Raw genomic sequence first — 13,335 nt, 5'->3', positions numbered from 1 at the left:
GCTGCAACATCTGGTCTCCTTCATTTTCTGTCAGAATCAACAGGTGCCATAAACTGACATATAATTAAAATTAAGACCACACTATTTATTGCAAATTGAATTTCTAAGCTTATTTCTAGGGTTTTCTGATTTCTGGCAGACAGGTTAATGTCTAGTGATAATAATCATCTCTCAATGACTGGCAAAAAAAAAAGGAATAGCTTAAAGCAAGATAAGTCTTGCCATGACAGTACATGCCTCACAGTCTATCAATGCTGCCCCAGCATGCTCTGTTTCACTGTCAAGAAAGCCAGGCAACAGCTGCAGTTTCATCAGCTGTGCCCTCACTTCTATAGAAAGATGAGCATCATCATCTCTATTGAGAGAAAATAAAAACAAAAAATGGAAGAACAATATGTGGTTATGTATAAGTAACTTAGTATTTAAAAAATATTTTCTGGGATTAATGAGGTGACCCCTACAGATGGAGCTAAACCATAAAATCTAAATCCTATTGCTAACTATTAAATTTGAGAGTGTGCCTGATTCTTCTGTTGATATTACAGCAGCATGGACAAGGAAACTGTCTCTGGTAAGACTCCAAGGAGATAAACAGTTAGAAAGATTCCTTTCCCTGAAGTACCTGCAGCTTAAAAAGATAAGATAGGATAGGATTTATTGATGCCAAGTTTGAGTTTAGCAGAGAGGAAACCTCACGATTCATGTTGCCTTAATGATATGCCAGTGTCTGATGTGTTATTGAATGCTGTAGTCTGACTGCCTTTGGTCTTGTTTCATTACAAACACAACTGAGAAACAAACAAGCAAGCAACCAAACCCGTGAGAAAATAAAGCAGTAATATTTCTACCCTCAAAAACAATTACAGATTCTCTGCCTCCTGAGCTTCATAGCACAGAAGACTCAAATATACTTTATGTTTGATTCAGCAAAAAGAAAAGCTTAATTGATGACCTAGCTTTCACCACCACAAATGGTGGTTTACAATAAGCCTTCAAAAAGGAGCAAAAACCTGAAGAGTGCAGTGCTTACAGCCTACTAACCTTTCCCATGCTACTAACAACAGGCAAAAGACCACTATATTCAAACCAAACACCCATACGTCTCTGAATTACTGTATTGCCCACAACAATTGAGGTACCATTTCAGCAGTGTCTGAGATATATAGGAGAAGCAGGAAGAAATTTGACTTCATAAAAAAGAATGCAAGACACACATTAGGTTAAAGTTATCTATCATTTTAGTGTCTTAGAGATAATAACAGTTCTACTTTCTTTCTTGGGTATTAGGTAACCTGGTGGACATGGAACAATCTAATCTCCAACAGGATGTAATCTGACACTGAATGAAAATACCTTCTCTACTGAAGCCTGCAGCACACTCTAGTCTTCAGGTACTTCTGGAACCTATGTAATTTCCTGACTCCTGCTGAAAGCACTTCAGTGCATGAATATCCCACCATAATTAATAGCTCTTCCGCAGCTCTCATTCTGCAGTAGAAGGCTGAGCACAGCCTGCATAAAAACTAGATACGTAGCTGCAGACAAAGGATTTTGAGAGAACACAAACTTTTTTACTAAGCATGCTTTTGGGTACAGTCCAGCTTGCTGCTGCTGTTGGCTTAACATGGGTGACATCCAGCAATGGCAATTAGTTAGTTTCACATAAGCTGCTAGTCAGTTTTCAGATTTGGGCTTGTAAAGTGAGTCAAGTCACACTTTCCTACATGACAGCAGACAAAAATGATTCTAAGAAAACAAAGCTTTATTTACTAGGGAAGCACAGGTTACCTCAGCTCAGAGCTCTTCCTCTCTTCCTCATATTGTCATATTGTCACTATAACATACCCCACAACAGGCTTCTTTCTCCGTTGAATGCCATGCTCTGATTCAGTGTCCAGTAATGGGGGACTTGCTGCTACAGAGAAGCTGTTTGGCTCTGAATGGGTCAGCCAGGTCTGCTAGCTTTACGTGCTATTGAGATAGTTATCAAGGGCCAGATCGGTCACTTGAAATGGCCTAGATTTTGCCTGCTTCATTTGGAGGGTCTAGCTAGTTAGATACAGATTCCAAGATAGTAGCCTTAGATCCCTTCAATCAGGAAGAATTTGCCAGTCAGCTGAAAATGACAGTCCTGTGCCAGAGGGCAATTCAAATTGTAGCATGGGATGAATCACAGTGATTCCTCCCACTGTCTGGAGGCCTCTTCATCTCCATGTCACCTGTCAGACAAGTCCAGGACAACCAGGTTCAGAGGCTTTTCAGAAATAAGCATCTATTACATTGGCGACTTTCCTCTTATCTGCAAGGCCAGACATTCTGCTATAGGAGAAAACTGGATTAGTGTGATGTGATTGAGTCTTGACAAATCCTTATCAGATGATTTCTATCCTTTTAATATGCTCTTGGGAACTTGTAAGTGTATCTATTAATGGTTTGCCTAAGAATCTTTCCCCAAGTTGAAGTTGTTCCCCAAGGTCTCATTTTCCCTTTTTACAAAGAAGTAGGATACCTGACCTTACCAGGCTTCTGGGACATTCTTCAGCCTTTGTGATTCATTAATTATTGTATCGTGGGCCTCATGAGGCCTTCGCAATAAAATCCAGTAGTGAAGAATTGGATCTTAAGAGCTGCTTAGGGGATCTTACCGCTGCATGTGCTCTCTCTCCCAGTCTAATTAGCAACAACTGGATGTCTTGTACTCAGACCATTTTTCAGTCCTCTGTGATTTAAAAAAAAAATGCTTGCAGAGCAAATAGATGGGGTAGCTCCAGCAGTGGTGGCGTGAATGAATACATTTGAGGTGAACACAGACAAAACTATTCAGGCAGCCAGAAACTGGGGGGAATCCTTGTTTTCCATCTGTCTTATAAGCAGCTAAGTCTGATGCAGTTCAATTAGTAGGTACCTATCCTTCAACAGCATGTGCTGTAAATCAGTTCCTCAATATTCACTGAATAACTGAATGTGGAGGTCTAGTCCAAGCCATGGGACAAACTAAGACTAAGACTTAAAATACTGTGTCTTAAAATGCTGAAGCAGCATGCGTTTTAATAAGTGTTACCATTATTTCTTTTCAAGCGGCAACTGGATTTCCTTCTCTGTTCTGTCAATGCAGACTTCAGAGAACCACATGTCTTCCAGAGCGCTTCTTTTTGCCTTCAGATTCCTCACTTAGAGGTTGCCAGGACTGAAAGACGACGTATGTTAGGACAGTGACCACTGCAGTATGACATGATTTATTCATTATACAGACATGATGTTTGAAGTCAAGTCTGAATCAAAAATCCTATAATTATGTATGTATTTTAATTATACTCATATAATAGATGCAAAATACATTGTACATGCTTAATAACATAGATTATTTTATGTCTGTGAAAATCTGTACATAGCTCAGGCCTTCATTGTTCTGCATGAACTCTCAGATGACCTTTCTCTTCATCATAGACCCAAAGAGGTGATCTAGCAAGTTGTCATTCACTCAACAACACACATACAGTTCACTCTGTCACAGGAATTTTTCCTGTGGTTGGATTACCTGATTTCATTACAGGCATCAAACTGTGTAGATAAGACAGGTGCTACCACAGCTTTAAGTTGGTGCGAGCGTTAACCAACCTTCACCTTAGTAACAGGAATCTTATATGAATGAAGCATAGCTTTCATTTCCAAGCACCAGATTCTCGTGGCGAATTTTGCAGCCAAAGAAGTCATAGTGATGCAGACCTGTGGGTCCTGTGAATTGTTATAAAATTCCTGGTTCTTGACCTTTTCAGTGATTTAACTATGAGAAAGGAATAGTATTCCTCCCACCTAACTGATTTCTTTCTATTCCACTTTCTCCAAGATATCACCATTTCCAGAAACTATTAGGGTAGGGGGAATTCATAACCATATTCTGTGACTCGGTGCTCATTCCCACTACTGGCAGAAATTATAGCCTTGCTCCAAAGAGTAACCATATGACCTCTGACTGAGGGGATGAACTCAAGCATGATCACTTTCACCTCACAGTTTTGGTTTTGCTTTTTTTCCCATTTTCAAGCAAAATATGAAAAGAAAATGTTTTCCTTAATTATGAAATTTCTGTAATTTTCTATATTGGAGATATTTTAAAACTAAGAGTAACTTGTAGTGACATCTGTAAAATTTCAATTCTCCCACTTGGAAGAAAACCTTCACCTGTCACTGTGATGACAGAGTACAGTGAACTTTTATTCAGGATTCTACAATGTTTAATCTCAAATTTCATCATCACAGAACCATTTTCTCTTTGTAACAAATAACCGAAAGTAAGTTTCCAGAATACTGAAACTGAAACTCATTTTCAGAATACATACAAATGAGAAAATGTCTGGGCTTGTCATCAGAGTACATATAGAATATTAGTCTGCGCTTTTTGACAATATACGAAGACACAGAGAGGTATTAAATTACGTATAACTCACAGAATGATTCAGGTTGGAAAGGACCTCTGAGATCATCAAGTCCAACCCTTAATCCACTACCACTGTGGTTACCAGACCATGGCACTCAGTGCCACATTCAGTCTCTTCTTAAAAACCTCCAGGGATAGAGAATTTACCACCTCCCTGGGCAGCCCATTCCAATGCCTGATCACACTCTCTGTAAAGAGTTTTTTCTGAATATTTAACCTAAACCTCCCCTGGCAGAGCTTAAGTCCATGCCCTCTTGTCCTACTGAGAGCTGTCTGGAAGAAGAGACCGACCCCTCCCTGGCTACACCCTCCTTTCAGGAGGGAGAGAGTGATGAGGTCTCCTCTGAGCCTCCTCTTCTCCAGACTGAAGAACTAAAGTCCATCTTCAAGAAGTAGAGGGTGCATGGATAGTTGGGTGTGTGGGAGGAGATGGATGGATGGATGGATGGATGCATGGGCAAACAGATGCACAGAGGAATTATTTCTTGAACAGTTGACTAAAAAGAAAAAGATGGATATGGTATCACAAAACCTGTCTTCAGAATTTCAGAACAAGACAAAACAATGAATTACAATTCCCTTTGCAATATGCATCTAAAAATAGATGCAAGTGTTGTTATTAATACAGGACTTTTTGCATGGGTGTGTAGCATAAGGACAAGGGGCAGTGGTTTAAAACTTGAAGAGGGTAGATTTAGATTAGATATTAAGAGGAATTTCTTTACTATGAGGGTGGTAAGACAGTCGAACAGGTTGCCCAAGGAGGTTGTGGATGCTCTCTCCCTGGAAGTATTCAAGGCCAGGTTGGATGGGGTTTTGAGCAAACTGATCTAGTTGTAGGTGTCCCTGCCCATGCAGAAGGGTTGGATCTTGACAATCTTTATACATTCTATGATTCTAATGTTAAGATAAGGCTGATGCCAGAACATTCTCAGACTTACCTTGAAAACAAAAACTTCTATTACTGAACAATCAGAATTCTGTCTTTGCTATGACCCATACCATCTGACATAAGAAAAGTTTATACCCTAATGACTTTAAGATTGTCACAGATAAAAAATAGAATCATGGATTGGAAAGGACCTTAAAGATCATCTAATTCCAGTCTCTCTACCATGGGCAGGGGTATCTCCCACTAGACCAGGTTGCTCAAAGCCCCATCCAACCTGGCCTGGAACACATCCAAGGAGGTGGCATCCACAGCCCCCCTGGAAAATGTCTTCCAAAGTTTCACCACCCTCAGAGTGAAGTATTTCTTTCAAATATTTCACCTAAATCTACCCTCTCCCAGATTAAGGCCAAAAGACACTCCCCATCTTTTCTTTAGGCTCTTTTCTTCAGGGTATAAGATCTCCCTGAAGCCTTTTGTTCTCCAGCTTGAACAACCCCAACAGTCTCAGCTTGTCTTCAGAGCAGAGGTGTAGCAGCCCTCTGATCACCTTCATGGCCACTCGCTCCAGCAGCTCTGTGCCCTTCATGTGTTCAGGTCTCCAGAACTGGACACAGTAATCCAGGTGGGGTTTCACAAGAGCAGAGTAGAGAGAAGAATCACCTCCCTTGGCCAGCTGGCTACAGGTCTTTTGATGCACGTCTTGGATAGTGTGGATCAGAAGTCATTTTGCAAAATTCCACTTTCTCCAGGCAGATACAGGACAGAGAATTCTGACCTAAAGGAATTAGGACAATAAGTCATGAAGTATGAACTTGTCCTGTTTTTTTCTGGGATAGGCCAGCCATGGTATACAGTCCCTTAGCAACTTTGAGTCAGCCAGGCTTCCTCCTCCTCCTCCTTCCTTCCAAGGACTGTTTTCTCATTCATTGTGACCACTGCACATTCATTGGGGTGAGTAAAACTTTGTGTACTTTATACTGACATTTATAGTAATACTAATTTTGCTGTTTCATTAAATCTGATTTCATTTCAACCTCTGGATCTCCTCTCCTTTTCAAGATTCCTGTTCTTGATGGGGTAGACATCACTGGATGGTAGAACAGCTGCTCTAGTTTAGCCTTAAATGAGGGCTAAATATGATATCTGTAAAGGGATTAATTAGCAGATACATCAAGTATAAACAAGATGTGATCTCAGCTCAAACATCATTGAGGAAATAAGTTTATTAAAACTTTTCATTATTTAATCAAGTCCAGAGGCTCAATCACTAGCTACATATAATCAGTAACTTCAGTTAGGAAATTATTTTTCTGGAAACAAATTCATAATATAGATTTTTACTTCCTTTATTTCCCCTCTAATGCCTATTTATACCACACACACACAAAAATAGCTTAATATTCTCCAAACCTGTTTGATTGCACAACCCTACTGGGAAAAAACTTTCTGAGCACACAACCATAATATTATTATTTAAGTTGATTGAGCTGGAACGGAAGTTTTCATGAATTCAGTAATAGCTGAATGCTCCTGACAGCTCCTGACCATTTTTATTTTGAAGTCAGAGAAGTGACTGCAGGAGAGCAGGAAGAACTTCATATACTAAACCCACCTGATAAATTCCTAGAGACTTGCTGACAGTACAGCTAACATTGAATCCTTGGTTGCCTCAGTTTCCATGCTCTGGTGCACATTCTTGCCAGACTAATGTTAGCTTAGGTACAAGTCACTTTTCAAGCAGTATCTGCTCTGTCTGTTGGCATCACACTAGTATGGGATCCAGGTCATGCCAATGTAATATGCTTTTCTCTCTGTATACAAAGATGTTAGACCCTCAACAGTGAACAGCAGAAAAAAGGCAACTCTCTTACAGTTTTCCATGAACTTATAGCATAAGCACTACCTTCAATAACCTTCCTTGGTTTCTATTGTGTGGCACTTAAGACTTTACCATTATTTGTGGTAAATACAATGCTGGAGAAAAAAAAATGAAGCTAGTCTCCAGCCATTAAGTCTTCCTTATTTTTTTTCTTTTCAAAGGTAACAATGAAATAATTTTGCTGCTTGGTTGCTTAGTCCTCCCTCAGGACCAAAATCACTTCCCAGTGATCACTTCCAGTCCCCATCTTAATTCTCTGCTAGGTGGTTCCAGAAGCTAATTGAAGGCAAATGCAAACAAGATTGATTAACAAAACGAAGTGCTAGCAGACCTCTGTAGTAGCATCTAAAGAAAATCTAATAAAATAAAAACAATCTTTCATGCTTGCATTTCCCAAGAGGATAATTTTTGATGACTACCACTATTCCTGCATATGAAATATTCAATACAAAATCTGCTTCCACATTTTAAGGAAAATACCTCTATGACTGCACATATCTCTTGAGATCAAAGAGCTACCACAATAAAAGATACAGCAATAAAAGGGCATACAAGGCTTTATCTCATGGTGGGTGTCTCATGAGAAATGGCATAAAGGAATTATATCTCCAGCCTGCATTTGTTCAGAAAGGTCCTTCTGTCTTGTTATTTTCTTGTCTGTCTCCCATGAATCTTCCTTATCAGACAGGAATTTTGCCATTGTTTACCATTTGATTTTTTCCTTTCTGCAGCACCAGCTCTAGTTCCCTCTCTAACTCACTCCTAAACAAAATGTGTACTATTCCAAAATTCCAGAGTGTATTATTACTATGTTGTGCAATAGCCTCCAAGGAGGTGGGCTCTCTTTTGCTGTGCTGTCCTTCCAATAGATACTGTGGTGGTTGAAATCTCCTGTGTGGACCAGAACTTGTAAATGTGAAGCTGCTGACATCTGACCACATCCACCCAGTCTTCCTGGTCAGATGGTCTGCAGCAGACCCCCACTATTGGATCACCTGCCTTTAACTCTGAGACATAAGCTCTCATTCAGCGCCTCATTCATCCTCATGTGCAATTTCCATGGAATTCAGGTGGTCACTGATGCAGAGGGCAACATCTAGTCCTTGTCTCAAAGTTGCCTCATCACAGACCCCGCACAGAATAGGAGAAGCAGATGATAACTTGTAGGATGCACAAGATTCAGCAGTCTCTCAGTGACATTGCTAATGCAAGACTTGAGTAGGTAACAAACTTTGCAGAGAAATTGTCTAGATGGGAAATGGGTCCTTCAATGCTTCTCAGTAAGAAATCTGCTATTACTAATACTTCATCTGCTTTTCTGGTGGCACTGTTCTAATGCAGGTGGATGGATCAGCTTTGCATGGTGGCTTCTCCTGGATTCTGTCCATTACTAATACGTTCTTTGTTCTCCAACACCAGACCATTGTCTCTGTTGTGTTCACACACTTCAGGTGAAGGTTATCCATGCAGAAGCAAGACGCCAGTCTCCATCTCATGGGTTACTACTCTCAGAAAACGGGCTTACCTTACCCTTGTGCAGCCTTAGCAAGGCTGTTGCTTAGTCTTTCACGTGCATGCATCAACATTACCAGTCTCACAGTCACATTGCCAGATACCGTGGTGCTTGTTGAGCACCTCATGTTATAGAGCTACTTGTTTGAAGAATTCTTTCATCTAGGCTCACTTGTAGCTATGACATCCACCACTAGGCAAGGATACTACAGGTTCTTTGGAGACGTCAAATTCTAAGGGGACTTCCAGATGCCAGAGCAAGAACATTTGGTCTGGACAGCCATTGCAGATCTTGGAAGGTCTGCTTGAGTGGAGATGCAAGACCAGGTGTAGTGCTTCTGCTGGGTATTCAGCCTTACCATCACAGCCGGATTTAGTGGCCATCATTTTCCTTCAGCAGGCAGACTCCTTACAGTTTACAAGAAAAAAAATCCCACATATAAAATGATAATTCTTTTGAAAGGTGTCTTCCTTCTAATTCTAATTTGAGTTTGAAATCTCTGGACACCTCAAGATTTTGGATATATTTGCACAGCCACCAGGTATCTGGGCTGTGTGTCAGGGCTGCAGCACGAGCCTGCTGGTGAGAAGAGGAGGCAGAAGTCCAACAACTGGCAGAGTGCACTGCCCTTCTTGCACTGTTTCTCCTGATAACACCCCCTTAACATACAGGCAGTCCAATGCTTCTAAATTCAGGAGGTCATATTTTTGAACATTTGTTTCTGTTCTTCATTGCCCAACAAAGAGAATTTGCCCACAGAAATTAGAATTTTCTGTGGGTTCTGTAAGTTCTGCAGAACCATGAGCTACCATATAGACAGTTACAGGAATAATAAATTCAGCGCTCTCTTAATTCTCTCAGCTTTGTGCATAATCATAGGTGTTCCAAACTTTGAGTGAGGTCTAGGGAGAGCACTTCACTCCAGAATCTTGTGCTCTACAGCTCTTACAAATTTTTATGCATATATTTAATTTTATAAATATTGCTTTAATTTACAGGGAAATGAGAAGTTGTGTGAAAAATAAACTTCAGGAGATAACAAGCAGCAGCAAAATCCCAGAGGTTTAAAATGTCTTATTAATGTATTTTTAAAAGCTTCCTAAAGGAAAGTGAAATATATACACATATATATAAATACAGAAAACTGCAGAACTCCAGCTTTAATTTTCTGAAGTTCCTTTTCTGTGGAAGTCTCCTCAGAATGTTGATTTACAGACCAGGAACAACAGGAATGCAGAACTTTTATTAAGACATTAGGATCAAAGCCAAGAAATGAAGAATTAATGGGCCACATCATGAGTTTCAACAAAGGACTAAAACTGTCAAAGTCAGCAGTGACCCTTTTCTTGGCACCACCCTGTATCTAGTGTAAAGCAACAGAAGATTGATTTTTTAGCATCTTTTCAGTATTCTCTTTTCTCTTTCCCCAAAGCACATATGCTTGGTGATATTTTTCTTTGAAAGCAGCTTGTAGTAGTTTCACATAAAATGTGACAACTGGCATCTTCTGATAGCTGCCATTTTTTCATAGTAATATTATGTAAAGCAGGAAAGCTCCAGCACTCATTGGGCCATTATGACTTGTTTTTACCAGAAACCTACTTGGTAATGCAAGGTTCACAACATATAGTAGTTGTGAGAGTTTGATCACACTTATTTGAAATTGTCTCAAAAGAACAATTTTAAAGTGAATAGCCCTGGCTAGGGTGGAGGACCTGGCCTGGCCAGAGCTGAGCAGGGGGTGACACCTGAAAGGGATCAGAACTAAGAACTAATGGCTGGGTGGAGTCTGCTCCCCTTTTCTGAGTGCCTTCAATGCTGGGATCTCCCTCCAGACACCATAACCCTGGCCAGGGTGGAAGAAGCCACCTTGATTGCACTGATGCTGATGTACCTGGTTGGGGTGGCTGGAATGAGCGGGGAGTGGTGCCTGGAAAGAGATCAGACCTGTGGGCTGGAACCCCTCATCCAGGCAGCTTGTTTTCAATGGCTCTGATGCTAATGGACCCAGCCTGGCCAAAGCAGAACAGGGATGTGCCTGGAAGGAGATAAAAACTGATGAGTGGGTGGGGGACTGCACCCTTCTGCAGAACCTCCCCTCCAGGCAGCCTGTCTGCAATGGCTCTGATGCCAATGCCCCTGGCTTCTGTGGCAGCTGACTGACAGCTGCCCCTTCGGAACAAAAGGAACTCAGGGGTATATATGGCTGCCCATGCTGTGGCAGCTTTGTCATCTCTTGACCCACCGCCACCTCACATCGGACCCTGTCCAGGACCAACACATCTTGAAGAAACTCACTGGACCCCTGGTAGTGCCTCTCTCTCTCTCATTCTTTCTTCCCACTTTCTTATCTTTTTTTTTCTCCACTTTTCTCTCTTCCTTATATCTACTTTTCCTCTCTCACTCTTTTGCCTGGCTCTATAATTTTGCCTATAATTTTGCCTGTGTCAATTGTCAAACCAAGTCTTCTTGCACCTGACCCTCCTATGGTTGGACTTTGTTTCTTGGATCTGAAACAAAAAAAATTTTAATGTTACCTCAGACCGCAACATTTGGCATAGTCGGCAGGATCCCATGAACAAAGGGGTGCAGCTGCTGAGTGACTTTTAACAGGGAAGTGAAAAGCTGAACCCAGCCACACCTAGGTCCTCACAAGAGTGGAGGAGCTTAGAAAGCAAGGGAGTTTCACCTGATCTTCCGCAAGCTGGTCACCTGCCTCCATTTAATGTTCTAGTGTAAGCGTAAGGGATAAAGCCACTGTGGGTCTGTTTTCCTTGATGCATGTGTGTGTATGTGGTTGAAGCTCTCCTGAAATTGTGTCTGGGTGCAGGTAGTCAGAAATGACCCTTTCTTGCAATTGGGCGGGGGTCACTGGATTACTGAAATTGTGCCAGGGCGCTACCGCCCGACGGATGTATGTGTAGAAAGTCTGGGCTAGGGGTGAAAACTGGCAGACAGCTGTGTGTGTGAAGCCCTTCTGAATCTGTGTCTGGGTCCAGGTAGCCGTAGACAACCATTTCTGGCAACTGGGCCAGGGTCACTGGGTTGCTGTAGCGGTACCAACAAATTTTTCTGTGCCAGGGTGCTACGGTCCAGTGGATGTGTGTGTTAAAAGTCTGGGCCAGGGGTGAAAACTGTTCTGGCAGACATTTGCGTATGTTCCTTTTATAAATGGATAGCTTCCCTTCGTTAGAGGAGTTTTTGGAAAAGTTTAGGTCTAAGCCATCACCTCAGGGAAAACTATGGGCCCGAGAAAATTGGTCCGACCCCTCTGCACTGGTAGAAAACATAATATTGTTACAATTAAAGGCAAAACTTAATATTGGCAAAGTTAAACTAGTCATTTGTGCAGTACTGGGTGCTGCAGTATTAGCAGTACAGGAGGAGGTAATTGCCCTCCAGAGAGAAATAGCAGCTCTTAAGATTGTACATGTAAAAGCCCTCAATACCACCTTAAAAGTGGCTGACTCTCTGAAGGGAGGTAGAGACTTATAAATCTGACCAAAAGGAGGTTGTTGTTCTCTGCAAGGAGGCAGAGGCTGGCAAGGTTGCACAGAAAGAGGCTGTAACTCTCTGCAGGGAACTGGCGGCCCTTAAACATAAATTAGAGGAAGGGCATCATCTGTTTGAGACTGTCACTGCAATTGGGAAGGTACCAAATCACACGCCTGTAAAAGTAAAAGGTGATGTTGATAATACATACCAATTCTAGGAATTAAAAGAATTAAAAGAACAAATAGATAAACCAGAGCTATCTCAGCCTTCCAGACTTTGCCCCCTTGTTAAGAACAAATATACTTATGAAGATGATGAGGATAACCACCCACGTATCTTAACAAAGAGATTCCTTTCTCTGCACTTGAACTGACTAAACTCCATAGAGAATTTGGCAGGACTTGGGAAGCATCTGAGACAGAATATGTGTGGCATGTGTCCTTATCAGGAGGAGATGAGATTCTTCTTACCGAACAGAAAGCTGGAGGCTTCTGGGGCTTGTGTCTTTCTAAACACGGGAGATAAGTGTGCTCCTTGGTCCCTGACTCAGTGGGTTGCCTATTGGGCCAGTGAGCCCATTAGAACTGGGAGATCTCTTGGCCATTAAGGGAGATCTGTTGGTAGAAAGTGTTCAAAAGGCTGCTTACCTACAAATGATGAATGACCATAAGATGGATATGAAATACCCATCCCCCATGTTGCTGCCAGTGGATCCAGAACGGATGACCCCTTTGATACAGGGTCTGCCAGAATCACTGGGGATTCAACCAGATCCAACTGGTTAATGGGGATCCATCTGCAGGGTCAAATCAAAGCTACTGCCCACCAAGACTGTTTGCTAGCTGCATTGGAGCATATGGTTAACCCTGGCTGTGCGACTGAATAGAAGATTTGGACCTGGGGAGAAGTAGCTCAAGAGCTAATCAGTTATGGCAGGAAATCTTGGCCTGTAGACAAGGGAAAGGCAAGAACCCAAATCCCAGATTTATCTGTAAATACCTCCCCCCCAACATCAGTGGTCAAGACTGAGTTTGTGGCTAGAGGAGATCTGAAAGGGAATTCCCTGGGATATCATGGACAGACAACCAACACAGCCCTTACAAAGAATTGTAGACCAG

Source organism: Calypte anna, chromosome Z (assembly GCF_003957555.1).
Source record: "Calypte anna isolate BGI_N300 chromosome Z, bCalAnn1_v1.p, whole genome shotgun sequence".
Lineage (NCBI taxonomy): Eukaryota > Metazoa > Chordata > Aves > Apodiformes > Trochilidae > Calypte > Calypte anna.
This window is presented reverse-complemented; position numbering follows the sequence as displayed.